Here is a 19,333-nt window from a genome sequence, read left to right on the forward strand (position 1 = left end):
AACAGTTCTGTCGTCTACGACCATACCCCTGAGAAAGCACCGGTTCTCGTCCGATCACCGAAGTTAAGCTCAGTAGGGCGCGGTTAGTACTTGGATGGGTGACCGCCTGGGAATACCGTGTGCTGTAGGCATTTCCTTTTTGTCATCGAAGTACTCACAGGACTGTTATATAATATATATTTCCTACACAGTTCTGTCGTCTACGGCCATACCACTGAGAAAGCACCGGTTCTCGTCCGATCACCGAAGTTAAGCTCAGTAGGGCGCGGTTAGTACTTGAATGGGTGACCGCCTGGGAATACCGTGTGCTGTAGGCATTTCCTTTTTGTCATCGAAGTACTCACAGGACTGTTATATAATAGATAGATCTTACACAGTTCTATCGTCTACGGCCATACCACTTAGAAAGCACCGGTTCTCGTCCGATAACCGAAGTTAAGCTCAGTAGGGCGCGGTAAGTACTTGGATGGGTGACCGCTTCGGAATACCGTGTGCTGTAGGCATTTCCTTTTTGTTACCAAAGTACTCACAGGACTGTTATATAAAATCTATTTCTTACACAGTTCTGTCGTCTACGGCCATACCACTGAGAAAGCACCGGTTCTCGTCCGATCACCGTAGTTAAGCTCAGTAGGGCACGGTTAGTACTTGGATGTGTGACCGCCTGGGAATACCGTGTGCTGTAGGCATTTCCTTTTTGTTATCGAGGTACTCACAGGACTGTTATATAATAGATAGATCTTAAACAGTTCTGTCGTCTACGACCATACCACTGAGAAAGCACCGGTTCTCGTCCGATCACCGAAGTTAAGCTCAGTAGGGCGCGGTTAGTACTTGGATGGGTGACCGCCTGGGAATACCGTGTGCTGTAGGCATTTCCTTTTTGTCATCTAAGTACTCACAGGACTGTTATATAATAGATAGATCTTACACAGTTCTATCGTCTACGGCCATACCACTTAGAAAGCACCGGTTCTCGTCCGATCACCGAAGTTAAGCTCATTAGGGCGCGGTAAGTACTTGGATTGGTGACCGCTTCGGAATACCGTGTGCTGTAGGCATTTCCTTTTTGTTATCGAGGTACTGACAGGACTGTTATATAATAGATAGATGTTACACAGTTCTATCGTTTACGGCCATACCACTGAGAAAGCACCAGTTCTCGTCCGATCACAGAACTTAAAGTCAGTATGGCACGGTTAGTACTTGGACGGGTGACCGCCTGGGAATACCGTGTGCTGTAGGCATTTCCTTTTTGTTATCGAGGTACTCACAGGACTGTTATATAATAGATAGATCTTAAACAGTTCTATCGTCTACGGCCATACCACTGAGAAAGCACCGGTTCTCGTCCGATCACCGAAGTTAAGCTCAGTAGGGCGCGGTTAGTACTTGGATGGGTGACCGCCTGGGAATACCGTGTGCTGTAGGCATTTACTTTTTGTTTTTGAAGTACTAACAGGACTGTTATATAATAGATAGATCTTACACAGTTCTATCGTCTACGGCCATACCACTGAGAAAGCACCGGTTCTCGTCCGATCACCGAAGTTAAGCTCAGTAGGGCGCGGTTAGTACTTGGATGGGTGACCGCCTGGGAATACCGTGTGCTGTAGGCATTTCCTTTTTGTCATCGAAGTACTCACAGGACTGTTAGATAATAGATAGATATTAGACAGTTCTATCGTCTACGGCCATACCACTTAGAAAGCACCGGTTCTCGTCCGATCACCGAAGTTAAGCTCAGTAGGGCGCGGTAAGTACTTGGATGGGTGACCGCTTCGGAATACCGTGTGCTGTAGGCATTTCCTTTTTGTTATCGAGGTACTGACAGGACTGTTATATAATAGATAGATGTTACACAGTTCTATCGTTTACGGCCATACCACTGAGAAAGCACCAGTTCTCGTCCGATCACAGAACTTAAAGTCAGTAGGGCATGGTTAGTACTTGGACGGGTGACCGCCTGGGAATACCGTGTGCTGTAGGCATTTCCTTTTTGTTATCGAGGTACTCACAGGACTGTTATATAATAGATAGATCTTAAACAGTTCTATCGTCTATGGCCATACCACTGAGAAAGCACCGGTTCTCGTCCGATCACCGAAGTTAAGCTCAGTAGGGCGCGGTTAGTACTTGGATGGGTGACAGCCTGGGAATACCGTGTGCTGTAGGCATTTACTTTTTGTTTTCGAAGTACTAACAGGACTGTTATATAATAGATAGATCTTACACAGTTCTATCGTCTACGGCCATACCACTGAAAAAGCACCGGTTCTCGTCCGATCACCGAAGTTAAGCTCAGTAGGGCGCGGTTAGTACTTGGATGTGTGACCGCCTGGGAATACCGTGTGCTGTAGGCATTTCCTTTTTGTCATCGAAGTACTCACAGGACTGTTATATAATATATATTTCTTACACAGTTCTATCGTCTACGGCCATACCACTTAGAAAGCACCGGTTCTCGTCCGATCACCGAAGTTAAGCTCAGTAGGGCGCGGTAAGTACTTGAATGGGTGACCGCTTAGGAATACCGTGTGCTGTAGGCATTTCCTTTTTGTTACAAAAGTACTCACAGGACTGTTATATAAAATCTATTTCTTACACAGTTCTGTCGTCTACGGCCATACCACTGAGAAAGCACCGGTTCTCGTCCGATCACCGAAGTTAAGCTCAGTAGGGCGCGGTTAGTACTTGGATGGGTGACCGCCTGGGAATACCGTGTGCTGTAGGCAATTCCTTTTTGTCATTGAAGTACTCACAGGACTGTTATATAATATATATTTCTTACACAGTTCTGTCGTCTACGGCCATACCACTGAGAAAGCACCGGTTCTCGTCCGATCACCGAAGTTAAGCTCAGTAGGGCGCGGTTAGTACTTGGATGGGTGACCGCCTGGGAATACCGTGTGCTGTAGGCATTTACTTTTTGTTTTCGAAGTACTAACATGACTGTTATATAATAGATAGATCTTACACAGTTCTATCGTCTACGGCCATACCACTGAGAAAGCACCGGTTCTCGTCCGATCACCGAAGTTAAGCTCAGTAGGGCGCGGTTAGTACTTGGATGGGTGACCGCCTGGGAATACCGTGTGCTGTAGGCATTTCCTTTTTGTCATCGATGTACTCACAGGACTGTTATATAATATATATTTCTTACACAGTTCTGTCGTCTACGGCCATACCACTGAGAAAGCACCGGTTCTCGTCCGATCACCGAAGTTAAGCTCAGTAGGGCGCGGTTAGTACTTGAATGGGAGACCGCCTGGGAATACCGTGTGCTGTAGGCATTTCCTTTTTGTCATCGAACTACTCACAGGACTGTTATATAATAGATAGATCTTACACAGTTCTATCGTCTACGGCCATACCACTTAGAAAGCAACGGTTCTCGTCCGATCACCGAAGTTAAGCTCAGTAGGGCGCGGTAAGTACTTGGATGGGTGACCTCCTCGGAATATTGTGTGCTGTACGCATTTCCTTTTAGTTACCAAAGTACTCACAGGACTGTTATATAAAATCTATTTCTTACACAGTTCTGTCGTCTACGGCCATACCACTGAGAAAGCACCGGTTCTCGTCCGATCACCGTAGTTAAGCTCAGTAGGGCACGGTTAGTACTTGGATGGGTGACCGCCTGGGAATACCGTGTGCTGTAGGCATTTCCTTTTTGTTATCGAGGTACTCACAGGACTGTTATATAATAGATAGATCTTAAACAGTTCTGTCGTCTACGACCATACCACTGAGAAAGCACCGGTTCTCGTCCGATCACCGAAGTAAAGCTCAGTAGGGCGCGGTTAGTACTTGGATGGGTGACCGCCTGGGAATACCGTGTGCTGTAGGCATTTCCTTTTTGTCATCGAAGTACTCACAGGACTGTTATATAATAGATAGATCTTACACAGTTCTATCGTCTACGGCCATACCACTTAGAAAGCACCGGTTCTCGTCCGATCACCGAAGTTAAGCTCAGTAGGGCGCGGTAAGTACTTGGATGGGTGACCGCTTCGGAATACCGTGTGCTGTAGGCATTTCCTTTTTGTTATCGAGGTACTGACAGGACTGTTATATAATAGATAGATGTTACACAGTTCTATCGTTTACGGCCATACCACTGAGAAAGCACCAGTTCTCGTCCGATCACAGAACTTAAAGTCAGTAGGGCACGGTTAGTACTTGGACGGGTGACCGCCTGGGAATACCGTGTGCTGTAGGCATTTCCTTTTTGTTATCGAGGTACTCACAGGACTGTTATATAATAGATAGATCTTAAACAGTTCTATCGTCTACGGCCATACCACTGAGAAAGCACCGGTTCTCGTCCGATCACTGAAGTTAAGCTCAGTAGGGCGCGGTTAGTACTTGGATGGGTGACCGACTGGGAATACCGTGTGCTGTAGGCATTTCCTTTTTGTTTTCGAAGTACTAACAGGACTGCTATATAATAGATAGATCTTACACAGTTCTATCGTCTACGGCCATACAACTGAGAAAGCACCAGTTCTCGTCCGATCACCGTAGTTAAGCTCAGTAGGGCACGGTTAGTACTTGGATGGGTGACCGCCTGGGAATACCGTGTGCTGTAGGCATTTCCTTTTTGTTATCGAGGTACTGACATGACTGTTATATAATAGATAGATGTTACACAGTTCTATCGTTTACGGCCATACCACTGAGAAAGCACCAGTTCTCGTCCGATCACAGAACTTAAAGTCAGTATGGCACGGTTAGTACTTGGACGGGTGACCGCCTGGGAATACCGTGTGCTGTAGGCATTTCCTTTTTGTCATCGAAGTACTCACAGGACTGTTATATAATATATATTTCTTACACAGTTCTGTCGTCTACGGCCATACCACTGAGAAAGCACCGGTTCTCGTCCGATCACCGAAGTTAAGCTCAGTAGGGCGCGGTTAGTACTTGGATGGGTGACCGCCTGGGAATACCGTGTGCTGTAGGCATTTCCTTTTTGTCATCGAAGTACTCACAGGACTGTTATATAATAGATAGATCTTACACAGTTCTATCGTCTACGGCCATACCACTTAGAAAGCAACGGTTCTCGTCCGATCACCGAAGTTAAGCTCAGTAGGGCGCGGTAAGTACTTGGATGGGTGACCGCTTCGGAATACCGTGTGCTGTAGGCATTTCCTTTTTGTTATCGAGGTACTGACAGGACTGTTATATAATAGATAGATGTTACACAGTTCTATCGTTTACGGCCATACCACTGAGAAAGCACCAGTTCTCGTCCGATCACAGAACTTAAAGTCAGTAGGGCACGGTTAGTACTTGGACGGGTGACCGCCTGGGAATACCGTGTGCTGTAGGCATTTCCTTTTTGTTATCGAGGTACTCACAGGACTGTTATATAATATATATTTCTTACACAGTTCTATCGTCTACGGCCATACCACTGAGAAAGCACCAGTTCTCGTCCGATCACCGAAGTTAAGCTTAGTAGGGCGCGGTTAGTACTTGGATGGGTGACCGCCTGGGAATACCGTGTGCTGTAGGCATTTCCTTTTTGTCATCGAAGTACTCACAGGACTGTTATATAATATATATTTCTTACACAGTTCTGTCGTCTACGGCCATACCACTGAGAAAGCACCGGTTCTCGTCCGATCACCGAAGTTAAGCTCAGTAGGGCGCGGTTAGTACTTGGATGGGTGACCGCCTGGGAATACCGTGTGCTGTAGGCATTTCCTTTTTGTCATCGAAGTACTCACAGGACTGTTAAATAATAGATAGATCTCACACAGTTCTATCGTCTACGGCCATACCACTTAGAAAGCACCGGTTCTCGTCCGATCACCGAAGTTAAGCTCAGTAGGGCGCGGTAAGTACTTGGATGGGTGACCGCTTCGGAATACCGTGTGCTGTAGACATTTCCTTTTTGTTACCAAAGTACTCACAGGACTGTTATATAAAATCTATTTCTTACACAGTTCTGTCGTCTACGGCCATACCACTGAGAAAGCACCGGTTCTCGTCCGATCACCGTAGTTAAGCTCAGTAGGGCACGGTTAGTACTTGGATGGGTGACCGCCTTGGAATACCGTGTGCTGTAGGCATTTCCTTTTTGTTATCGAGGTACTCACAGGACTGTTATATAATAGATAGATCTTAAACAGTTCTTTCGTCTACGACCAAACCACTGAGAAAGCACCGGTTCTCGTCCGATCACCGAAGTTAAGCTCAGTAGGGCGCGGTTAGTACTTGGATGGGTGACCGCCTGGGAATACCGTGTGCTGTAGGCATTTCCTTTTTGTCATCGAAGTACTCACAGGACTGTTATATAATATATATTTCCTACACAGTTCTGTCGTCTACGGCCATACCACTGAGAAAGCACCGGTTCTCGTCCGATCACCAAAGTTAAGCTCAGTAGGGCGCGGTTAGTACTTGGATTAGTGACCGCCTGGGAATACCGTGTGCTGTAGGCATTTCCTTTTTGTCATCGAAGTACTCACAGGACTGTTATATAATAGATAGATCTTACACAGTTCTATCGTCTACGGCCATACCACTTAGAAAGCACCGGTTCTCGTCCGATCACCGAAGTTAAGCTCAGTAGGGCGCGGTAAGTACTTGGATGGGTGACCGCTTCGGAATACCGTGTGCTGTAGGCATTTCCTTTTTGTTACCAAAGTACTCACAGGACTGTTATATAAAATCTATTTCTTACACAGTTCTGTCGTCTACGGCCATACCACTGAGAAAGCACCGGTTATCGTCCGATCACCGTAGTTAAGCTCAGTAGGGCACGGTTAGTACTTGGATGTGTGACCGCCTGGGAATACCGTGTGCTGTAGGCATTTCCTTTTTGTTATCGAGGTACTCACAGGACTGTTATATAATAGATAGATCTTAAACAGTTCTGTCGTCTACGACCATACCACTGAGAAAGCACCGGTTCTCGTCCGATCACCGAAGTTAAGCTCAGTAGGGCGCGGTTAGTACTTGGATGGGTGACCGCCTGGGAATACCGTGTGCTGTAGGCATTTCTTTTTGTCATCGAAGTACTCACAGGACTGTTATATAATAGATAGATCTTACACAGTTCTATCGTCTACGGCCATACCACTTAGAAAGCACCGGTTCTCGTCCGATCACCGAAGTTAAGCTCAGTAGGGCGCGGTAAGTACTTGGATGGGTGACCGCTTCGGAATACCGTGTGCTGTAGGCATTTCCTTTTTGTTATCGAGGTACTGACAGGACTGTTATATAATAGATAGATGTTACACAGTTCTATCGTTTACGGCCATACCACTGAGAAAGCACCAGTCCTCGTCCGATCACAGAACTTAAAGTCAGTAGGGCACGGTTAGTACTTGGACGGGTGACCGCCTGGGAATACCGTGTGCTGTAGGCATTTCCTTTTTGTTATCGAGGTACTCACAGGACTGTTATATAATAGATAGATCTTAAACAGTTCTGTCGTCTACGACCATACCACTGAGAAAGCACCGGTTCTCGTCCGATCACCGAAGTTAAGCTCAGTAGGGCGCGGTTAGTACTTGGATGGGTGACCGCCTGGGAATACCGTGTGCTGTAGGCATTTCCTTTTTGTCATCTAAGTACTCACAGGACTGTTATATAATAGATAGATCTTACACAGTTCTATCGTCTACGGCCATACCACTTAGAAAGCACCGGTTCTCGTCCGATCACCGAAGTTAAGCTCATTAGGGCGCGGTAAGTACTTGGATTGGTGACCGCTTCGGAATACCGTGTGCTGTAGGCATTTCCTTTTTGTTATCGAGGTACTGACAGGACTGTTATATAATAGATAGATGTTACACAGTTCTATCGTTTACGGCCATACCACTGAGAAAGCACCAGTTCTCGTCCGATCACAGAACTTAAAGTCAGTATGGCACGGTTAGTACTTGGACGGGTGACCGCCTGGGAATACCGTGTGCTGTAGGCATTTCCTTTTTGTTATCGAGGTACTCACAGGACTGTTATATAATAGATAGATCTTAAACAGTTCTATCGTCTACGGCCATACCACTGAGAAAGCACCGGTTCTCGTCCGATCACCGAAGTTAAGCTCAGTAGGGCGCGGTTAGTACTTGGATGGGTGACCGCCTGGGAATACCGTGTGCTGTAGGCATTTACTTTTTGTTTTTGAAGTACTAACAGGACTGTTATATAATAGATAGATCTTACACAGTTCTATCGTCTACGGCCATACCACTGAGAAAGCACCGGTTCTCGTCCGATCACCGAAGTTAAGCTCAGTAGGGCGCGGTTAGTACTTGGATGGGTGACCGCCTGGGAATACCGTGTGCTGTAGGCATTTCCTTTTTGTCATCGAAGTACTCACAGGACTGTTAGATAATAGATAGATCTTAGACAGTTCTATCGTCTACGGCCATACCACTTAGAAAGCACCGGTTCTCGTCCGATCACCGAAGTTAAGCTCAGTAGGGCGCGGTAAGTACTTGGATGGGTGACCGCTTCGGAATACCGTGTGCTGTAGGCATTTCCTTTTTGTTATCGAGGTACTGACAGGACTGTTATATAATAGATAGATGTTACACAGTTCTATCGTTTACGGCCATACCACTGAGAAAGCACCAGTTCTCGTCCGATCACAGAACTTAAAGTCAGTAGGGCATGGTTAGTACTTGGACGGGTGACCGCCTGGGAATACCGTGTGCTGTAGGCATTTCCTTTTTGTTATCGAGGTACTCACAGGACTGTTATATAATAGATAGATCTTAAACAGTTCTATCGTCTATGGCCATACCACTGAGAAAGCACCGGTTCTCGTCCGATCACCGAAGTTAAGCTCAGTAGGGCGCGGTTAGTACTTGGATGGGTGACAGCCTGGGAATACCGTGTGCTGTAGGCATTTACTTTTTGTTTTCGAAGTACTAACAGGACTGTTATATAATAGATAGATCTTACACAGTTCTATCGTCTACGGCCATACCACTGAAAAAGCACCGGTTCTCGTCCGATCACCGAAGTTAAGCTCAGTAGGGCGCGGTTAGTACTTGGATGTGTGACCGCCTGGGAATACCGTGTGCTGTAGGCATTTCCTTTTTGTCATCGAAGTACTCACAGGACTGTTATATAATATATATTTCTTACACAGTTCTATCGTCTACGGCCATACCACTTAGAAAGCACCGGTTCTCGTCCGATCACCGAAGTTAAGCTCAGTAGGGCGCGGTAAGTACTTGAATGGGTGACCGCTTAGGAATACCGTGTGCTGTAGGCATTTCCTTTTTGTTACAAAAGTACTCACAGGACTGTTATATAAAATCTATTTCTTACACAGTTCTGTCGTCTACGGCCATACCACTGAGAAAGCACCGGTTCTCGTCCGATCACCGAAGTTAAGCTCAGTAGGGCGCGGTTAGTACTTGGATGGGTGACCGCCTGGGAATACCGTGTGCTGTAGGCAATTCCTTTTTGTCATTGAAGTACTCACAGGACTGTTATATAATATATATTTCTTACACAGTTCTGTCGTCTACGGCCATACCACTGAGAAAGCACCGGTTCTCGTCCGATCACCGAAGTTAAGCTCAGTAGGGCGCGGTTAGTACTTGGATGGGTGACCGCCTGGGAATACCGTGTGCTGTAGGCATTTACTTTTTGTTTTCGAAGTACTAACATGACTGTTATATAATAGATAGATCTTACACAGTTCTATCGTCTACGGCCATACCACTGAGAAAGCACCGGTTCTCGTCCGATCACCGAAGTTAAGCTCAGTAGGGCGCGGTTAGTACTTGGATGGGTGACCGCCTGGGAATACCGTGTGCTGTAGGCATTTCCTTTTTGTCATCGATGTACTCACAGGACTGTTATATAATATATATTTCTTACACAGTTCTGTCGTCTACGGCCATACCACTGAGAAAGCACCGGTTCTCGTCCGATCACCGAAGTTAAGCTCAGTAGGGCGCGGTTAGTACTTGAATGGGAGACCGCCTGGGAATACCGTGTGCTGTAGGCATTTCCTTTTTGTCATCGAACTACTCACAGGACTGTTATATAATAGATAGATCTTACACAGTTCTATCGTCTACGGCCATACCACTTAGAAAGCAACGGTTCTCGTCCGATCACCGAAGTTAAGCTCAGTAGGGCGCGGTAAGTACTTGGATGGGTGACCTCCTCGGAATATTGTGTGCTGTACGCATTTCCTTTTAGTTACCAAAGTACTCACAGGACTGTTATATAAAATCTATTTCTTACACAGTTCTGTCGTCTACGGCCATACCACTGAGAAAGCACCGGTTCTCGTCCGATCACCGTAGTTAAGCTCAGTAGGGCACGGTTAGTACTTGGATGGGTGACCGCCTGGGAATACCGTGTGCTGTAGGCATTTCCTTTTTGTTATCGAGGTACTCACAGGACTGTTATATAATAGATAGATCTTAAACAGTTCTGTCGTCTACGACCATACCACTGAGAAAGCACCGGTTCTCGTCCGATCACCGAAGTAAAGCTCAGTAGGGCGCGGTTAGTACTTGGATGGGTGACCGCCTGGGAATACCGTGTGCTGTAGGCATTTCCTTTTTGTCATCGAAGTACTCACAGGACTGTTATATAATAGATAGATCTTACACAGTTCTATCGTCTACGGCCATACCACTTAGAAAGCACCGGTTCTCGTCCGATCACCGAAGTTAAGCTCAGTAGGGCGCGGTAAGTACTTGGATGGGTGACCGCTTCGGAATACCGTGTGCTGTAGGCATTTCCTTTTTGTTATCGAGGTACTGACAGGACTGTTATATAATAGATAGATGTTACACAGTTCTATCGTTTACGGCCATACCACTGAGAAAGCACCAGTTCTCGTCCGATCACAGAACTTAAAGTCAGTAGGGCACGGTTAGTACTTGGACGGGTGACCGCCTGGGAATACCGTGTGCTGTAGGCATTTCCTTTTTGTTATCGAGGTACTCACAGGACTGTTATATAATAGATAGATCTTAAACAGTTCTATCGTCTACGGCCATACCACTGAGAAAGCACCGGTTCTCGTCCGATCACTGAAGTTAAGCTCAGTAGGGCGCGGTTAGTACTTGGATGGGTGACCGACTGGGAATACCGTGTGCTGTAGGCATTTCCTTTTTGTTTTCGAAGTACTAACAGGACTGCTATATAATAGATAGATCTTACACAGTTCTATCGTCTACGGCCATACAACTGAGAAAGCACCAGTTCTCGTCCGATCACCGTAGTTAAGCTCAGTAGGGCACGGTTAGTACTTGGATGGGTGACCGCCTGGGAATACCGTGTGCTGTAGGCATTTCCTTTTTGTTATCGAGGTACTGACATGACTGTTATATAATAGATAGATGTTACACAGTTCTATCGTTTACGGCCATACCACTGAGAAAGCACCAGTTCTCGTCCGATCACAGAACTTAAAGTCAGTATGGCACGGTTAGTACTTGGACGGGTGACCGCCTGGGAATACATCGTGCTGTAGGCATTTCCTTTTTGTCATCGAAGTACTCACAGGACTGTTATATAATATATATTTCTTACACAGTTCTGTCGTCTACGGCCATACCACTGAGAAAGCACCGGTTCTCGTCCGATCACCGAAGTTAAGCTCAGTAGGGCGCGGTTAGTACTTGGATGGGTGACCGCCTGGGAATACCGTGTGCTGTAGGCATTTCCTTTTTGTCATCGAAGTACTCACAGGACTGTTATATAATAGATAGATCTTACACAGTTCTATCGTCTACGGCCATACCACTTAGAAAGCAACGGTTCTCGTCCGATCACCGAAGTTAAGCTCAGTAGGGCGCGGTAAGTACTTGGATGGGTGACCGCTTCGGAATACCGTGTGCTGTAGGCATTTCCTTTTTGTTATCGAGGTACTGACAGGACTGTTATATAATAGATAGATGTTACACAGTTCTATCGTTTACGGCCATACCACTGAGAAAGCACCAGTTCTCGTCCGATCACAGAACTTAAAGTCAGTAGGGCACGGTTAGTACTTGGACGGGTGACCGCCTGGGAATACCGTGTGCTGTAGGCATTTCCTTTTTGTTATCGAGGTACTCACAGGACTGTTATATAATATATATTTCTTACACAGTTCTATCGTCTACGGCCATACCACTGAGAAAGCACCAGTTCTCGTCCGATCACCGAAGTTAAGCTTAGTAGGGCGCGGTTAGTACTTGGATGGGTGACCGCCTGGGAATACCGTGTGCTGTAGGCATTTCCTTTTTGTCATCGAAGTACTCACAGGACTGTTATATAATATATATTTCTTACACAGTTCTGTCGTCTACGGCCATACCACTGAGAAAGCACCGGTTCTCGTCCGATCACCGAAGTTAAGCTCAGTAGGGCGCGGTTAGTACTTGGATGGGTGACCGCCTGGGAATACCGTGTGCTGTAGGCATTTCCTTTTTGTCATCGAAGTACTCACAGGACTGTTAAATAATAGATAGATCTCACACAGTTCTATCGTCTACGGCCATACCACTTAGAAAGCACCGGTTCTCGTCCGATCACCGAAGTTAAGCTCAGTAGGGCGCGGTAAGTACTTGGATGGGTGACCGCTTCGGAATACCGTGTGCTGTAGACATTTCCTTTTTGTTACCAAAGTACTCACAGGACTGTTATATAAAATCTATTTCTTACACAGTTCTGTCGTCTACGGCCATACCACTGAGAAAGCACCGGTTCTCGTCCGATCACCGTAGTTAAGCTCAGTAGGGCACGGTTAGTACTTGGATGGGTGACCGCCTTGGAATACCGTGTGCTGTAGGCATTTCCTTTTTGTTATCGAGGTACTCACAGGACTGTTATATAATAGATAGATCTTAAACAGTTCTTTCGTCTACGACCAAACCACTGAGAAAGCACCGGTTCTCGTCCGATCACCGAAGTTAAGCTCAGTAGGGCGCGGTTAGTACTTGGATGGGTGACCGCCTGGGAATACCGTGTGCTGTAGGCATTTCCTTTTTGTCATCGAAGTACTCACAGGACTGTTATATAATATATATTTCCTACACAGTTCTGTCGTCTACGGCCATACCACTGAGAAAGCACCGGTTCTCGTCCGATCACCAAAGTTAAGCTCAGTAGGGCGCGGTTAGTACTTGGATTAGTGACCGCCTGGGAATACCGTGTGCTGTAGGCATTTCCTTTTTGTCATCGAAGTACTCACAGGACTGTTATATAATAGATAGATCTTACACAGTTCTATCGTCTACGGCCATACCACTTAGAAAGCACCGGTTCTCGTCCGATCACCGAAGTTAAGCTCAGTAGGGCGCGGTAAGTACTTGGATGGGTGACCGCTTCGGAATACCGTGTGCTGTAGGCATTTCCTTTTTGTTACCAAAGTACTCACAGGACTGTTATATAAAATCTATTTCTTACACAGTTCTGTCGTCTACGGCCATACCACTGAGAAAGCACCGGTTATCGTCCGATCACCGTAGTTAAGCTCAGTAGGGCACGGTTAGTACTTGGATGTGTGACCGCCTGGGAATACCGTGTGCTGTAGGCATTTCCTTTTTGTTATCGAGGTACTCACAGGACTGTTATATAATAGATAGATCTTAAACAGTTCTGTCGTCTACGACCATACCACTGAGAAAGCACCGGTTCTCGTCCGATCACCGAAGTTAAGCTCAGTAGGGCGCGGTTAGTACTTGGATGGGTGACCGCCTGGGAATACCGTGTGCTGTAGGCATTTCTTTTTGTCATCGAAGTACTCACAGGACTGTTATATAATAGATAGATCTTACACAGTTCTATCGTCTACGGCCATACCACTTAGAAAGCACCGGTTCTCGTCCGATCACCGAAGTTAAGCTCAGTAGGGCGCGGTAAGTACTTGGATGGGTGACCGCTTCGGAATACCGTGTGCTGTAGGCATTTCCTTTTTGTTATCGAGGTACTGACAGGACTGTTATATAATAGATAGATGTTACACAGTTCTATCGTTTACGGCCATACCACTGAGAAAGCACCAGTCCTCGTCCGATCACAGAACTTAAAGTCAGTAGGGCACGGTTAGTACTTGGACGGGTGACCGCCTGGGAATACCGTGTGCTGTAGGCATTTCCTTTTTGTTATCGAGGTACTCACAGGACTGTTATATAATAGATAGATCTTAAACAGTTCTATCGTCTATGGCCATACCACTGAGAAAGCACCGGTTCTCGTCCGATCACCGAAGTTAAGCTCAGTAGGGCGCGGTTAGTACTTGGATGGGTGACAGCCTGGGAATACCGTGTGCTGTAGGCATTTACTTTTTGTTTTCGAAGTACTAACAGGACTGTTATATAATAGATAGATCTTACACAGTTCTATCGTCTACGGCCATACCACTGAAAAAGCACCGGTTCTCGTCCGATCACCGAAGTTAAGCTCAGTAGGGCGCGGTTAGTACTTGGATGTGTGACCGCCTGGGAATACCGTGTGCTGTAGGCATTTCCTTTTTGTCATCGAAGTACTCACAGGACTGTTATATAATATATATTTCTTACACAGTTCTATCGTCTACGGCCATACCACTTAGAAAGCACCGGTTCTCGTCCGATCACCGAAGTTAAGCTCAGTAGGGCGCGGTAAGTACTTGAATGGGTGACCGCTTAGGAATACCGTGTGCTGTAGGCATTTCCTTTTTGTTACAAAAGTACTCACAGGACTGTTATATAAAATCTATTTCTTACACAGTTCTGTCGTCTACGGCCATACCACTGAGAAAGCACCGGTTCTCGTCCGATCACCGAAGTTAAGCTCAGTAGGGCGCGGTTAGTACTTGGATGGGTGACCGCCTGGGAATACCGTGTGCTGTAGGCAATTCCTTTTTGTCATTGAAGTACTCACAGGACTGTTATATAATATATATTTCTTACACAGTTCTGTCGTCTACGGCCATACCACTGAGAAAGCACCGGTTCTCGTCCGATCACCGAAGTTAAGCTCAGTAGGGCGCGGTTAGTACTTGGATGGGTGACCGCCTGGGAATACCGTGTGCTGTAGGCATTTACTTTTTGTTTTCGAAGTACTAACATGACTGTTATATAATAGATAGATCTTACACAGTTCTATCGTCTACGGCCATACCACTGAGAAAGCACCGGTTCTCGTCCGATCACCGAAGTTAAGCTCAGTAGGGCGCGGTTAGTACTTGGATGGGTGACCGCCTGGGAATACCGTGTGCTGTAGGCATTTCCTTTTTGTCATCGATGTACTCACAGGACTGTTATATAATATATATTTCTTACACAGTTCTGTCGTCTACGGCCATACCACTGAGAAAGCACCGGTTCTCGTCCGATCACCGAAGTTAAGCTCAGTAGGGCGCGGTTAGTACTTGAATGGGAGACCGCCTGGGAATACCGTGTGCTGTAGGCATTTCCTTTTTGTCATCGAACTACTCACAGGACTGTTATATAATAGGTAGATCTTACACAGTTCTATCGTCTACGGCCATACCACTTAGAAAGCAACGGTTCTCGTCCGATCACCGAAGTTAAGCTCAGTAGGGCGCGGTAAGTACTTGGATGGGTGACCTCTTCGGAATACCGTGTGCTGTACGCATTTCCTTTTAGTTACCAAAGTACTCACAGGACTGTTATATAAAATCTATTTCTTACACAGTTCTGTCGTCTACGGCCATACCACTGAGAAAGCACCGGTTCTCGTCCGATCACCGTAGTTAAGCTCAGTAGGGCACGGTTAGTACTTGGATGGGTGACCGCCTGGGAATACCGTGTGCTGTAGGCATTTCCTTTTTGTTATCGAGGTACTCACAGGACTGTTATATAATAGATAGATCTTAAACAGTTCTGTCGTCTACGACCATACCACTGAGAAAGCACCGGTTCTCGTCCGATCACCGAAGTAAAGCTCAGTAGGGCGCGGTTAGTACTTGGATGGGTGACCGCCTGGGAATACCGTGTGCTGTAGGCATTTCCTTTTTGTCATCGAAGTACTCACAGGACTGTTATATAATAGATAGATCTTACACAGTTCTATCGTCTACGGCCATACCACTTAGAAAGCACCGGTTCTCGTCCGATCACCGAAGTTAAGCTCAGTAGGGCGCGGTAAGTACTTGGATGGGTGACCGCTTCGGAATACCGTGTGCTGTAGGCATTTCCTTTTTGTTATCGAGGTACTGACAGGACTGTTATATAATAGATAGATGTTACACAGTACTGTCGTCTACGGCCATACCACTGAGAAAGCACCGGTTCTCGTCCGATCACCGAAGTTAAGCTCAGTAGGGCGCGGTTAGTACTTGGATGGGTGACCGCCTGGGAATACCGTGTGCTGTAGGCATTTCCTTTTTGTTATCGAGGTACTGACAGTACTGTTATATAATAGATAGATGTTACACAGTTCTATCGTTTACGGCCATACCACTGAGAAAGCACCAGTTCTCGTTCGATCACAGAACTTAAAGTCAGTAGGGCACGGTTAGTACTTGGACGGGTGACCGCTTGGAAATACCGTGTGCTGTAGGCATTTCCTTTTTGTTACCAAAGTACTCACAGGACTGTTATATAAAATCTATTTCTGACACAGTTCTGTCGTCTACGGCCATACCACTGAGAAAGCACCGGTTCTCGTCCGATCACCGTAGTTAACCTCATTAGGGCACGGTTAGTACTTGGATGGGTGACCGCCTGAGAATACCGTGTGCTGTAGGCATTTTCTTTTTGTTATCGTGGTACTCACAGGACTGTTATATAATAGATAGATCTTACACAGTTCTATCGTCTACGGCCATACCACTGAGAAAGCACCAGTTCTCGTCCGATCACCGAAGTTAAGCTCAGTAGGGCGCGGTTAGTACTTGGATGGGTGACCGCCTGGGAATACCGTGTGCTGTAGGCATGTCCTTTTTGTCATCGAAGTACTCACAGGACTGTTATATAATATATATTTCTTACACAGTTCTGTCGTCTACGGCCATACCACTGAGAAAGCACCGGTTCTCGTCCGATCACCGAAGTTAAGCTCAGTAGGGCGCGGTTAGTACTTGGATGGGTGACCGCCTGGGAATACCGTGTGCTGTAGGCATTTCGTTTTTGTCATCGAAGTACTCACAGGACTGTTATATAATAGATAGATCTCACACAGTTCTATCGTCTACGGCCATACCACTTAGAAAGCACCGGTTCTCGTCCGATCACCGAAGTTAAGCTCAGTAGGGCGCGGTAAGTACTTGGATGGGTGACCGCCTGGGAATACCGTGTGCTGTAGGCATTTCCTTTTTGTCATCGAAGTACTCACAGGACTGTTATATAATATATATTTCTTACACAGTTCTGTCGTCTACGGCCATACCACTGAGAAAGCACCGGTTCTCGTCCGATCACCGAAGTTAAGCTCAGTAGGGCGCGTTAAGTACTTGGATGGGTGACCGCTTCGGAATACCGTGTGCTGTAGGCATTTCCTTTTTGTTATCGAGTTACTGACAGGACTGTTATATAATAGATAGATGTTACACAGTTCTATCGTTTACGGCCATACCACTGAGAAAGCACCAGTTCTCGTCCGATCACAGAACTTAAAGTCAGTAGGGCACGGTTAGTACTTGGACGGGTGACCGCCTGGGAATACCGTGTGCTGTAGGCATTTCCTTTTTGTTATCGAGGTACTCACAGGACTGTTATATAATAGATAGATTTTAAACAGTTCTATCGTCTACGGCCATACCACTGAGAAAGCACCGGTTCTCGTCCGATCACCGAAATTAAGCTCAGTAGTGCGCGGTTAGTACTTGGATGGGTGACAGCCTGGGAATACCGTGTGCTGTAGGCATTTACTTTTTGTTTTCGAAGTACTAACAGGACTGTTATATAATAGATAGATCTTACACAGTTCTATCGTCTACGGACATACCACTGAAAAAGCACCGGTTCTCGTCCGATCACCGAAGTTAAGCTCAGTAGGGCGCGGTTAGTACTTGGATGGGTGACCGCCTGGGAGTACCGTGTGCTGTAGGCATTTCCTTTTTGTCATCGAAGTACTCACAGGACTGTTATATAATATATATTTCTTACACAGTTCTGTCGTCTACGGCCATACCACTGAGAAAGCACCGGTTCTCGTCCGATCACCGAAGTTAAGCTCAGTAGGGCGCGGTAAGTACTTGGATGGGTGACCGCTTCGGAATACCGTGTGCTGTTGGCATTTCCTTTTTGTTATCGAGGTACTGACAGTACTGTTATATAATAGATAGATGTTACACAGTTCTATCGTTTACGGCCATACCACTGAGAGAACACCAGTTCTCGTCCGATCGCAGAACTTAAAGTCAGTAGGGCACGGTTAGTACTTGGACGGGTGACCGCCTGGGAATACCGTGTGCTGTAGGCATTTCCTTTTTGTTATCGAGGTACTCACAGGACTGTTATATAATAGATAGATCTTAAACTGTTCTAACGTCTACGGCCATACCACTGAGAAAGCACCGGTTCTCGTCCGATCACCGAAGTTAAGCTCAGTAGGGCGCGGTTAGTACTTGGATAGGTGACAGCCTGGGAATACCGTGTGCTGTAGGCATTTCCTTTTTGTCATCGAAGTACTCACAGGACTGTTTTATAATATATATTTCTTACACAGTTCTGTCGTCTACGGCCATACCACTGAGAAAGCACCGGTTCTCGTCCGATCACCGAAGTTAAGCTCAGTAGGGCGCGGTTAGTACTTGGATGGGTGACCGCCTGGGAATACCGTGTGCTGTAGGCATTTCCTTTTTGTCATCGAAGTACTCACAGGACTGTTATATAATATATATTTCTTACACAGTTCTGTCGTCTACGGCCATACCACTGAGAAAGCACCGGTTCTCTTCCGATCACCGAAGTTAAGCTCAGTAGGGCGCGGTTAGTACTTGGATGGGTGACCGCCTGGGAATACCGTGTGCTGTAGGCATTTCCTTTTTGTCATCGAAGTACTCACAGGACTGTTATATAATAGATAGATCTCACACAGTTCTATCGTCTACGGCCATACCACTTAGAAAGCACCGGTTCTCGTCCGATCACCGAAGTTAAGCTCAGTAGGGCGCGGTAAGTACTTGGATGGGTGACCGCTTGGGAATACCGTGTGCTGTAGGCATTTCCTTTTTGTTACCAAAGTACTCACAGGACTGTTATATAAAATCTATTTCTTACACAGTTCTGTCGTCTACGGCCATACCACTGAGAAAGCACCGGTTCTCGTCCGATCACCGTAGTTAACCTCATTAGGGCACGGTTAGTACTTGGATGGGTGACCGCCTGAGAATACCGTGTGCTGTAGGCATTTTCTTTTTGTTATCGTGGTACTCACAGGACTGTTATATAATAGA

The 19,333-nt window shown here is 46.3% G+C and overlaps 85 non-coding genes and 19 pseudogenes across 85 annotated transcripts; all 104 read left to right on the plus strand.

Annotated features, from left to right (window-relative positions):
• The first annotated feature begins 12 nt into the window (after positions 1-12).
• On the plus strand, positions 13-131 carry LOC125564502. Its single transcript, XR_007309521.1, has one exon. It is a non-coding gene; the product is annotated as a 5S ribosomal RNA (ribosomal RNA).
• A 67-nt stretch (positions 132-198) lies between these two features.
• Positions 199-317, plus strand: LOC125563514. The gene has a single exon (XR_007308533.1). It is a non-coding gene; the product is annotated as a 5S ribosomal RNA (ribosomal RNA).
• A 67-nt stretch (positions 318-384) lies between these two features.
• LOC125566126 lies at positions 385-503 on the plus strand. Its single transcript, XR_007311133.1, has one exon. It is a non-coding gene; the product is annotated as a 5S ribosomal RNA (ribosomal RNA).
• Positions 504-570: 67 nt separating this feature from the next.
• Positions 571-689, plus strand: LOC125564789. Its single transcript, XR_007309807.1, has one exon. It is a non-coding gene; the product is annotated as a 5S ribosomal RNA (ribosomal RNA).
• A 67-nt stretch (positions 690-756) lies between these two features.
• On the plus strand, positions 757-875 carry LOC125563795. Its single transcript, XR_007308814.1, has one exon. It is a non-coding gene; the product is annotated as a 5S ribosomal RNA (ribosomal RNA).
• Positions 876-942: 67 nt separating this feature from the next.
• LOC125566597 lies at positions 943-1,061 on the plus strand (annotated as a pseudogene).
• Positions 1,062-1,128: 67 nt separating this feature from the next.
• On the plus strand, positions 1,129-1,247 carry LOC125566931 (annotated as a pseudogene).
• Positions 1,248-1,314: 67 nt separating this feature from the next.
• LOC125563889 lies at positions 1,315-1,433 on the plus strand. Its single transcript, XR_007308908.1, has one exon. It is a non-coding gene; the product is annotated as a 5S ribosomal RNA (ribosomal RNA).
• Positions 1,434-1,500: 67 nt separating this feature from the next.
• On the plus strand, positions 1,501-1,619 carry LOC125563900. Its single transcript, XR_007308919.1, has one exon. It is a non-coding gene; the product is annotated as a 5S ribosomal RNA (ribosomal RNA).
• Positions 1,620-1,686: 67 nt separating this feature from the next.
• Positions 1,687-1,805, plus strand: LOC125565418. Its single transcript, XR_007310431.1, has one exon. It is a non-coding gene; the product is annotated as a 5S ribosomal RNA (ribosomal RNA).
• Positions 1,806-1,872: 67 nt separating this feature from the next.
• Positions 1,873-1,991, plus strand: LOC125566593 (annotated as a pseudogene).
• A 67-nt stretch (positions 1,992-2,058) lies between these two features.
• Positions 2,059-2,177, plus strand: LOC125565010. Its single transcript, XR_007310028.1, has one exon. It is a non-coding gene; the product is annotated as a 5S ribosomal RNA (ribosomal RNA).
• Positions 2,178-2,244: 67 nt separating this feature from the next.
• Positions 2,245-2,363, plus strand: LOC125565676. The gene has a single exon (XR_007310687.1). It is a non-coding gene; the product is annotated as a 5S ribosomal RNA (ribosomal RNA).
• A 67-nt stretch (positions 2,364-2,430) lies between these two features.
• Positions 2,431-2,549, plus strand: LOC125565784. Its single transcript, XR_007310795.1, has one exon. It is a non-coding gene; the product is annotated as a 5S ribosomal RNA (ribosomal RNA).
• A 67-nt stretch (positions 2,550-2,616) lies between these two features.
• LOC125563911 lies at positions 2,617-2,735 on the plus strand. The gene has a single exon (XR_007308930.1). It is a non-coding gene; the product is annotated as a 5S ribosomal RNA (ribosomal RNA).
• A 67-nt stretch (positions 2,736-2,802) lies between these two features.
• On the plus strand, positions 2,803-2,921 carry LOC125563922. Its single transcript, XR_007308941.1, has one exon. It is a non-coding gene; the product is annotated as a 5S ribosomal RNA (ribosomal RNA).
• Positions 2,922-2,988: 67 nt separating this feature from the next.
• On the plus strand, positions 2,989-3,107 carry LOC125563933. Its single transcript, XR_007308952.1, has one exon. It is a non-coding gene; the product is annotated as a 5S ribosomal RNA (ribosomal RNA).
• Positions 3,108-3,174: 67 nt separating this feature from the next.
• On the plus strand, positions 3,175-3,293 carry LOC125563597. The gene has a single exon (XR_007308616.1). It is a non-coding gene; the product is annotated as a 5S ribosomal RNA (ribosomal RNA).
• Positions 3,294-3,360: 67 nt separating this feature from the next.
• LOC125566724 lies at positions 3,361-3,479 on the plus strand (annotated as a pseudogene).
• A 67-nt stretch (positions 3,480-3,546) lies between these two features.
• Positions 3,547-3,665, plus strand: LOC125563290. Its single transcript, XR_007308309.1, has one exon. It is a non-coding gene; the product is annotated as a 5S ribosomal RNA (ribosomal RNA).
• Positions 3,666-3,732: 67 nt separating this feature from the next.
• On the plus strand, positions 3,733-3,851 carry LOC125564639. The gene has a single exon (XR_007309658.1). It is a non-coding gene; the product is annotated as a 5S ribosomal RNA (ribosomal RNA).
• Positions 3,852-3,918: 67 nt separating this feature from the next.
• Positions 3,919-4,037, plus strand: LOC125565420. Its single transcript, XR_007310433.1, has one exon. It is a non-coding gene; the product is annotated as a 5S ribosomal RNA (ribosomal RNA).
• Positions 4,038-4,104: 67 nt separating this feature from the next.
• LOC125566649 lies at positions 4,105-4,223 on the plus strand (annotated as a pseudogene).
• Positions 4,224-4,290: 67 nt separating this feature from the next.
• Positions 4,291-4,409, plus strand: LOC125564336. Its single transcript, XR_007309355.1, has one exon. It is a non-coding gene; the product is annotated as a 5S ribosomal RNA (ribosomal RNA).
• Positions 4,410-4,476: 67 nt separating this feature from the next.
• Positions 4,477-4,595, plus strand: LOC125565712. Its single transcript, XR_007310723.1, has one exon. It is a non-coding gene; the product is annotated as a 5S ribosomal RNA (ribosomal RNA).
• Positions 4,596-4,662: 67 nt separating this feature from the next.
• On the plus strand, positions 4,663-4,781 carry LOC125566933 (annotated as a pseudogene).
• A 67-nt stretch (positions 4,782-4,848) lies between these two features.
• Positions 4,849-4,967, plus strand: LOC125563944. The gene has a single exon (XR_007308963.1). It is a non-coding gene; the product is annotated as a 5S ribosomal RNA (ribosomal RNA).
• Positions 4,968-5,034: 67 nt separating this feature from the next.
• LOC125566121 lies at positions 5,035-5,153 on the plus strand. Its single transcript, XR_007311128.1, has one exon. It is a non-coding gene; the product is annotated as a 5S ribosomal RNA (ribosomal RNA).
• Positions 5,154-5,220: 67 nt separating this feature from the next.
• On the plus strand, positions 5,221-5,339 carry LOC125566650 (annotated as a pseudogene).
• Positions 5,340-5,406: 67 nt separating this feature from the next.
• Positions 5,407-5,525, plus strand: LOC125564217. The gene has a single exon (XR_007309237.1). It is a non-coding gene; the product is annotated as a 5S ribosomal RNA (ribosomal RNA).
• A 67-nt stretch (positions 5,526-5,592) lies between these two features.
• Positions 5,593-5,711, plus strand: LOC125563956. Its single transcript, XR_007308975.1, has one exon. It is a non-coding gene; the product is annotated as a 5S ribosomal RNA (ribosomal RNA).
• A 67-nt stretch (positions 5,712-5,778) lies between these two features.
• On the plus strand, positions 5,779-5,897 carry LOC125565103. The gene has a single exon (XR_007310120.1). It is a non-coding gene; the product is annotated as a 5S ribosomal RNA (ribosomal RNA).
• Positions 5,898-5,964: 67 nt separating this feature from the next.
• LOC125564037 lies at positions 5,965-6,083 on the plus strand. Its single transcript, XR_007309056.1, has one exon. It is a non-coding gene; the product is annotated as a 5S ribosomal RNA (ribosomal RNA).
• Positions 6,084-6,150: 67 nt separating this feature from the next.
• Positions 6,151-6,269, plus strand: LOC125564666. The gene has a single exon (XR_007309685.1). It is a non-coding gene; the product is annotated as a 5S ribosomal RNA (ribosomal RNA).
• A 67-nt stretch (positions 6,270-6,336) lies between these two features.
• LOC125566196 lies at positions 6,337-6,455 on the plus strand. The gene has a single exon (XR_007311203.1). It is a non-coding gene; the product is annotated as a 5S ribosomal RNA (ribosomal RNA).
• A 67-nt stretch (positions 6,456-6,522) lies between these two features.
• LOC125565421 lies at positions 6,523-6,641 on the plus strand. The gene has a single exon (XR_007310434.1). It is a non-coding gene; the product is annotated as a 5S ribosomal RNA (ribosomal RNA).
• A 67-nt stretch (positions 6,642-6,708) lies between these two features.
• On the plus strand, positions 6,709-6,827 carry LOC125566098. Its single transcript, XR_007311105.1, has one exon. It is a non-coding gene; the product is annotated as a 5S ribosomal RNA (ribosomal RNA).
• Positions 6,828-6,894: 67 nt separating this feature from the next.
• LOC125563796 lies at positions 6,895-7,013 on the plus strand. Its single transcript, XR_007308815.1, has one exon. It is a non-coding gene; the product is annotated as a 5S ribosomal RNA (ribosomal RNA).
• A 66-nt stretch (positions 7,014-7,079) lies between these two features.
• LOC125565422 lies at positions 7,080-7,198 on the plus strand. Its single transcript, XR_007310435.1, has one exon. It is a non-coding gene; the product is annotated as a 5S ribosomal RNA (ribosomal RNA).
• A 67-nt stretch (positions 7,199-7,265) lies between these two features.
• On the plus strand, positions 7,266-7,384 carry LOC125566875 (annotated as a pseudogene).
• A 67-nt stretch (positions 7,385-7,451) lies between these two features.
• Positions 7,452-7,570, plus strand: LOC125563797. The gene has a single exon (XR_007308816.1). It is a non-coding gene; the product is annotated as a 5S ribosomal RNA (ribosomal RNA).
• A 67-nt stretch (positions 7,571-7,637) lies between these two features.
• On the plus strand, positions 7,638-7,756 carry LOC125566598 (annotated as a pseudogene).
• Positions 7,757-7,823: 67 nt separating this feature from the next.
• Positions 7,824-7,942, plus strand: LOC125566934 (annotated as a pseudogene).
• Positions 7,943-8,009: 67 nt separating this feature from the next.
• LOC125563967 lies at positions 8,010-8,128 on the plus strand. The gene has a single exon (XR_007308986.1). It is a non-coding gene; the product is annotated as a 5S ribosomal RNA (ribosomal RNA).
• A 67-nt stretch (positions 8,129-8,195) lies between these two features.
• On the plus strand, positions 8,196-8,314 carry LOC125563978. The gene has a single exon (XR_007308997.1). It is a non-coding gene; the product is annotated as a 5S ribosomal RNA (ribosomal RNA).
• Positions 8,315-8,381: 67 nt separating this feature from the next.
• Positions 8,382-8,500, plus strand: LOC125565423. The gene has a single exon (XR_007310436.1). It is a non-coding gene; the product is annotated as a 5S ribosomal RNA (ribosomal RNA).
• Positions 8,501-8,567: 67 nt separating this feature from the next.
• Positions 8,568-8,686, plus strand: LOC125566594 (annotated as a pseudogene).
• Positions 8,687-8,753: 67 nt separating this feature from the next.
• Positions 8,754-8,872, plus strand: LOC125565011. The gene has a single exon (XR_007310029.1). It is a non-coding gene; the product is annotated as a 5S ribosomal RNA (ribosomal RNA).
• Positions 8,873-8,939: 67 nt separating this feature from the next.
• Positions 8,940-9,058, plus strand: LOC125565677. Its single transcript, XR_007310688.1, has one exon. It is a non-coding gene; the product is annotated as a 5S ribosomal RNA (ribosomal RNA).
• A 67-nt stretch (positions 9,059-9,125) lies between these two features.
• On the plus strand, positions 9,126-9,244 carry LOC125565785. Its single transcript, XR_007310796.1, has one exon. It is a non-coding gene; the product is annotated as a 5S ribosomal RNA (ribosomal RNA).
• Positions 9,245-9,311: 67 nt separating this feature from the next.
• Positions 9,312-9,430, plus strand: LOC125563989. Its single transcript, XR_007309008.1, has one exon. It is a non-coding gene; the product is annotated as a 5S ribosomal RNA (ribosomal RNA).
• A 67-nt stretch (positions 9,431-9,497) lies between these two features.
• Positions 9,498-9,616, plus strand: LOC125564000. Its single transcript, XR_007309019.1, has one exon. It is a non-coding gene; the product is annotated as a 5S ribosomal RNA (ribosomal RNA).
• Positions 9,617-9,683: 67 nt separating this feature from the next.
• Positions 9,684-9,802, plus strand: LOC125564011. Its single transcript, XR_007309030.1, has one exon. It is a non-coding gene; the product is annotated as a 5S ribosomal RNA (ribosomal RNA).
• A 67-nt stretch (positions 9,803-9,869) lies between these two features.
• On the plus strand, positions 9,870-9,988 carry LOC125563599. The gene has a single exon (XR_007308618.1). It is a non-coding gene; the product is annotated as a 5S ribosomal RNA (ribosomal RNA).
• Positions 9,989-10,055: 67 nt separating this feature from the next.
• LOC125566725 lies at positions 10,056-10,174 on the plus strand (annotated as a pseudogene).
• A 67-nt stretch (positions 10,175-10,241) lies between these two features.
• LOC125563291 lies at positions 10,242-10,360 on the plus strand. Its single transcript, XR_007308310.1, has one exon. It is a non-coding gene; the product is annotated as a 5S ribosomal RNA (ribosomal RNA).
• Positions 10,361-10,427: 67 nt separating this feature from the next.
• On the plus strand, positions 10,428-10,546 carry LOC125564641. The gene has a single exon (XR_007309660.1). It is a non-coding gene; the product is annotated as a 5S ribosomal RNA (ribosomal RNA).
• Positions 10,547-10,613: 67 nt separating this feature from the next.
• Positions 10,614-10,732, plus strand: LOC125565424. The gene has a single exon (XR_007310437.1). It is a non-coding gene; the product is annotated as a 5S ribosomal RNA (ribosomal RNA).
• Positions 10,733-10,799: 67 nt separating this feature from the next.
• Positions 10,800-10,918, plus strand: LOC125566651 (annotated as a pseudogene).
• A 67-nt stretch (positions 10,919-10,985) lies between these two features.
• LOC125564337 lies at positions 10,986-11,104 on the plus strand. The gene has a single exon (XR_007309356.1). It is a non-coding gene; the product is annotated as a 5S ribosomal RNA (ribosomal RNA).
• A 67-nt stretch (positions 11,105-11,171) lies between these two features.
• On the plus strand, positions 11,172-11,290 carry LOC125565713. Its single transcript, XR_007310724.1, has one exon. It is a non-coding gene; the product is annotated as a 5S ribosomal RNA (ribosomal RNA).
• A 67-nt stretch (positions 11,291-11,357) lies between these two features.
• Positions 11,358-11,476, plus strand: LOC125567094 (annotated as a pseudogene).
• A 67-nt stretch (positions 11,477-11,543) lies between these two features.
• LOC125564023 lies at positions 11,544-11,662 on the plus strand. The gene has a single exon (XR_007309042.1). It is a non-coding gene; the product is annotated as a 5S ribosomal RNA (ribosomal RNA).
• A 67-nt stretch (positions 11,663-11,729) lies between these two features.
• Positions 11,730-11,848, plus strand: LOC125566123. Its single transcript, XR_007311130.1, has one exon. It is a non-coding gene; the product is annotated as a 5S ribosomal RNA (ribosomal RNA).
• A 67-nt stretch (positions 11,849-11,915) lies between these two features.
• On the plus strand, positions 11,916-12,034 carry LOC125566652 (annotated as a pseudogene).
• A 67-nt stretch (positions 12,035-12,101) lies between these two features.
• Positions 12,102-12,220, plus strand: LOC125564218. Its single transcript, XR_007309238.1, has one exon. It is a non-coding gene; the product is annotated as a 5S ribosomal RNA (ribosomal RNA).
• Positions 12,221-12,287: 67 nt separating this feature from the next.
• Positions 12,288-12,406, plus strand: LOC125564035. Its single transcript, XR_007309054.1, has one exon. It is a non-coding gene; the product is annotated as a 5S ribosomal RNA (ribosomal RNA).
• Positions 12,407-12,473: 67 nt separating this feature from the next.
• On the plus strand, positions 12,474-12,592 carry LOC125565104. The gene has a single exon (XR_007310121.1). It is a non-coding gene; the product is annotated as a 5S ribosomal RNA (ribosomal RNA).
• A 67-nt stretch (positions 12,593-12,659) lies between these two features.
• On the plus strand, positions 12,660-12,778 carry LOC125564038. The gene has a single exon (XR_007309057.1). It is a non-coding gene; the product is annotated as a 5S ribosomal RNA (ribosomal RNA).
• Positions 12,779-12,845: 67 nt separating this feature from the next.
• On the plus strand, positions 12,846-12,964 carry LOC125564667. The gene has a single exon (XR_007309686.1). It is a non-coding gene; the product is annotated as a 5S ribosomal RNA (ribosomal RNA).
• Positions 12,965-13,031: 67 nt separating this feature from the next.
• LOC125566197 lies at positions 13,032-13,150 on the plus strand. Its single transcript, XR_007311204.1, has one exon. It is a non-coding gene; the product is annotated as a 5S ribosomal RNA (ribosomal RNA).
• Positions 13,151-13,217: 67 nt separating this feature from the next.
• Positions 13,218-13,336, plus strand: LOC125565425. The gene has a single exon (XR_007310438.1). It is a non-coding gene; the product is annotated as a 5S ribosomal RNA (ribosomal RNA).
• A 67-nt stretch (positions 13,337-13,403) lies between these two features.
• Positions 13,404-13,522, plus strand: LOC125566099. The gene has a single exon (XR_007311106.1). It is a non-coding gene; the product is annotated as a 5S ribosomal RNA (ribosomal RNA).
• A 67-nt stretch (positions 13,523-13,589) lies between these two features.
• On the plus strand, positions 13,590-13,708 carry LOC125563798. Its single transcript, XR_007308817.1, has one exon. It is a non-coding gene; the product is annotated as a 5S ribosomal RNA (ribosomal RNA).
• Positions 13,709-13,774: 66 nt separating this feature from the next.
• LOC125565426 lies at positions 13,775-13,893 on the plus strand. The gene has a single exon (XR_007310439.1). It is a non-coding gene; the product is annotated as a 5S ribosomal RNA (ribosomal RNA).
• Positions 13,894-13,960: 67 nt separating this feature from the next.
• Positions 13,961-14,079, plus strand: LOC125566876 (annotated as a pseudogene).
• A 67-nt stretch (positions 14,080-14,146) lies between these two features.
• On the plus strand, positions 14,147-14,265 carry LOC125565012. The gene has a single exon (XR_007310030.1). It is a non-coding gene; the product is annotated as a 5S ribosomal RNA (ribosomal RNA).
• A 67-nt stretch (positions 14,266-14,332) lies between these two features.
• On the plus strand, positions 14,333-14,451 carry LOC125565679. Its single transcript, XR_007310690.1, has one exon. It is a non-coding gene; the product is annotated as a 5S ribosomal RNA (ribosomal RNA).
• A 67-nt stretch (positions 14,452-14,518) lies between these two features.
• Positions 14,519-14,637, plus strand: LOC125565786. The gene has a single exon (XR_007310797.1). It is a non-coding gene; the product is annotated as a 5S ribosomal RNA (ribosomal RNA).
• A 67-nt stretch (positions 14,638-14,704) lies between these two features.
• Positions 14,705-14,823, plus strand: LOC125564045. Its single transcript, XR_007309064.1, has one exon. It is a non-coding gene; the product is annotated as a 5S ribosomal RNA (ribosomal RNA).
• Positions 14,824-14,890: 67 nt separating this feature from the next.
• Positions 14,891-15,009, plus strand: LOC125564056. The gene has a single exon (XR_007309075.1). It is a non-coding gene; the product is annotated as a 5S ribosomal RNA (ribosomal RNA).
• A 67-nt stretch (positions 15,010-15,076) lies between these two features.
• LOC125564068 lies at positions 15,077-15,195 on the plus strand. The gene has a single exon (XR_007309087.1). It is a non-coding gene; the product is annotated as a 5S ribosomal RNA (ribosomal RNA).
• Positions 15,196-15,262: 67 nt separating this feature from the next.
• On the plus strand, positions 15,263-15,381 carry LOC125563600. The gene has a single exon (XR_007308619.1). It is a non-coding gene; the product is annotated as a 5S ribosomal RNA (ribosomal RNA).
• A 67-nt stretch (positions 15,382-15,448) lies between these two features.
• LOC125566465 lies at positions 15,449-15,567 on the plus strand. The gene has a single exon (XR_007311474.1). It is a non-coding gene; the product is annotated as a 5S ribosomal RNA (ribosomal RNA).
• A 67-nt stretch (positions 15,568-15,634) lies between these two features.
• Positions 15,635-15,753, plus strand: LOC125563292. The gene has a single exon (XR_007308311.1). It is a non-coding gene; the product is annotated as a 5S ribosomal RNA (ribosomal RNA).
• Positions 15,754-15,820: 67 nt separating this feature from the next.
• LOC125564642 lies at positions 15,821-15,939 on the plus strand. Its single transcript, XR_007309661.1, has one exon. It is a non-coding gene; the product is annotated as a 5S ribosomal RNA (ribosomal RNA).
• Positions 15,940-16,006: 67 nt separating this feature from the next.
• Positions 16,007-16,125, plus strand: LOC125565427. The gene has a single exon (XR_007310440.1). It is a non-coding gene; the product is annotated as a 5S ribosomal RNA (ribosomal RNA).
• A 67-nt stretch (positions 16,126-16,192) lies between these two features.
• Positions 16,193-16,311, plus strand: LOC125564079. Its single transcript, XR_007309098.1, has one exon. It is a non-coding gene; the product is annotated as a 5S ribosomal RNA (ribosomal RNA).
• Positions 16,312-16,378: 67 nt separating this feature from the next.
• Positions 16,379-16,497, plus strand: LOC125566997 (annotated as a pseudogene).
• Positions 16,498-16,564: 67 nt separating this feature from the next.
• On the plus strand, positions 16,565-16,683 carry LOC125565721. The gene has a single exon (XR_007310732.1). It is a non-coding gene; the product is annotated as a 5S ribosomal RNA (ribosomal RNA).
• A 67-nt stretch (positions 16,684-16,750) lies between these two features.
• LOC125563713 lies at positions 16,751-16,869 on the plus strand. The gene has a single exon (XR_007308733.1). It is a non-coding gene; the product is annotated as a 5S ribosomal RNA (ribosomal RNA).
• Positions 16,870-16,936: 67 nt separating this feature from the next.
• Positions 16,937-17,055, plus strand: LOC125564090. The gene has a single exon (XR_007309109.1). It is a non-coding gene; the product is annotated as a 5S ribosomal RNA (ribosomal RNA).
• Positions 17,056-17,122: 67 nt separating this feature from the next.
• Positions 17,123-17,241, plus strand: LOC125564532. The gene has a single exon (XR_007309551.1). It is a non-coding gene; the product is annotated as a 5S ribosomal RNA (ribosomal RNA).
• A 67-nt stretch (positions 17,242-17,308) lies between these two features.
• On the plus strand, positions 17,309-17,427 carry LOC125564913. Its single transcript, XR_007309931.1, has one exon. It is a non-coding gene; the product is annotated as a 5S ribosomal RNA (ribosomal RNA).
• Positions 17,428-17,494: 67 nt separating this feature from the next.
• On the plus strand, positions 17,495-17,613 carry LOC125566654 (annotated as a pseudogene).
• Positions 17,614-17,680: 67 nt separating this feature from the next.
• Positions 17,681-17,799, plus strand: LOC125566396. The gene has a single exon (XR_007311403.1). It is a non-coding gene; the product is annotated as a 5S ribosomal RNA (ribosomal RNA).
• Positions 17,800-17,866: 67 nt separating this feature from the next.
• Positions 17,867-17,985, plus strand: LOC125565688. The gene has a single exon (XR_007310699.1). It is a non-coding gene; the product is annotated as a 5S ribosomal RNA (ribosomal RNA).
• A 67-nt stretch (positions 17,986-18,052) lies between these two features.
• LOC125565027 lies at positions 18,053-18,171 on the plus strand. Its single transcript, XR_007310045.1, has one exon. It is a non-coding gene; the product is annotated as a 5S ribosomal RNA (ribosomal RNA).
• A 67-nt stretch (positions 18,172-18,238) lies between these two features.
• Positions 18,239-18,357, plus strand: LOC125566901 (annotated as a pseudogene).
• Positions 18,358-18,424: 67 nt separating this feature from the next.
• LOC125564678 lies at positions 18,425-18,543 on the plus strand. Its single transcript, XR_007309697.1, has one exon. It is a non-coding gene; the product is annotated as a 5S ribosomal RNA (ribosomal RNA).
• Positions 18,544-18,610: 67 nt separating this feature from the next.
• LOC125564101 lies at positions 18,611-18,729 on the plus strand. The gene has a single exon (XR_007309120.1). It is a non-coding gene; the product is annotated as a 5S ribosomal RNA (ribosomal RNA).
• A 67-nt stretch (positions 18,730-18,796) lies between these two features.
• On the plus strand, positions 18,797-18,915 carry LOC125563504. The gene has a single exon (XR_007308523.1). It is a non-coding gene; the product is annotated as a 5S ribosomal RNA (ribosomal RNA).
• A 67-nt stretch (positions 18,916-18,982) lies between these two features.
• Positions 18,983-19,101, plus strand: LOC125564676. Its single transcript, XR_007309695.1, has one exon. It is a non-coding gene; the product is annotated as a 5S ribosomal RNA (ribosomal RNA).
• Positions 19,102-19,168: 67 nt separating this feature from the next.
• On the plus strand, positions 19,169-19,287 carry LOC125565723. The gene has a single exon (XR_007310734.1). It is a non-coding gene; the product is annotated as a 5S ribosomal RNA (ribosomal RNA).
• Positions 19,288-19,333: the final 46 nt, after the last annotated feature.

The sequence above is a fragment of the Nematostella vectensis genome, chromosome 5 (genome assembly GCF_932526225.1).
Source record: "Nematostella vectensis chromosome 5, jaNemVect1.1, whole genome shotgun sequence".
NCBI lineage: Eukaryota > Metazoa > Cnidaria > Anthozoa > Actiniaria > Edwardsiidae > Nematostella > Nematostella vectensis.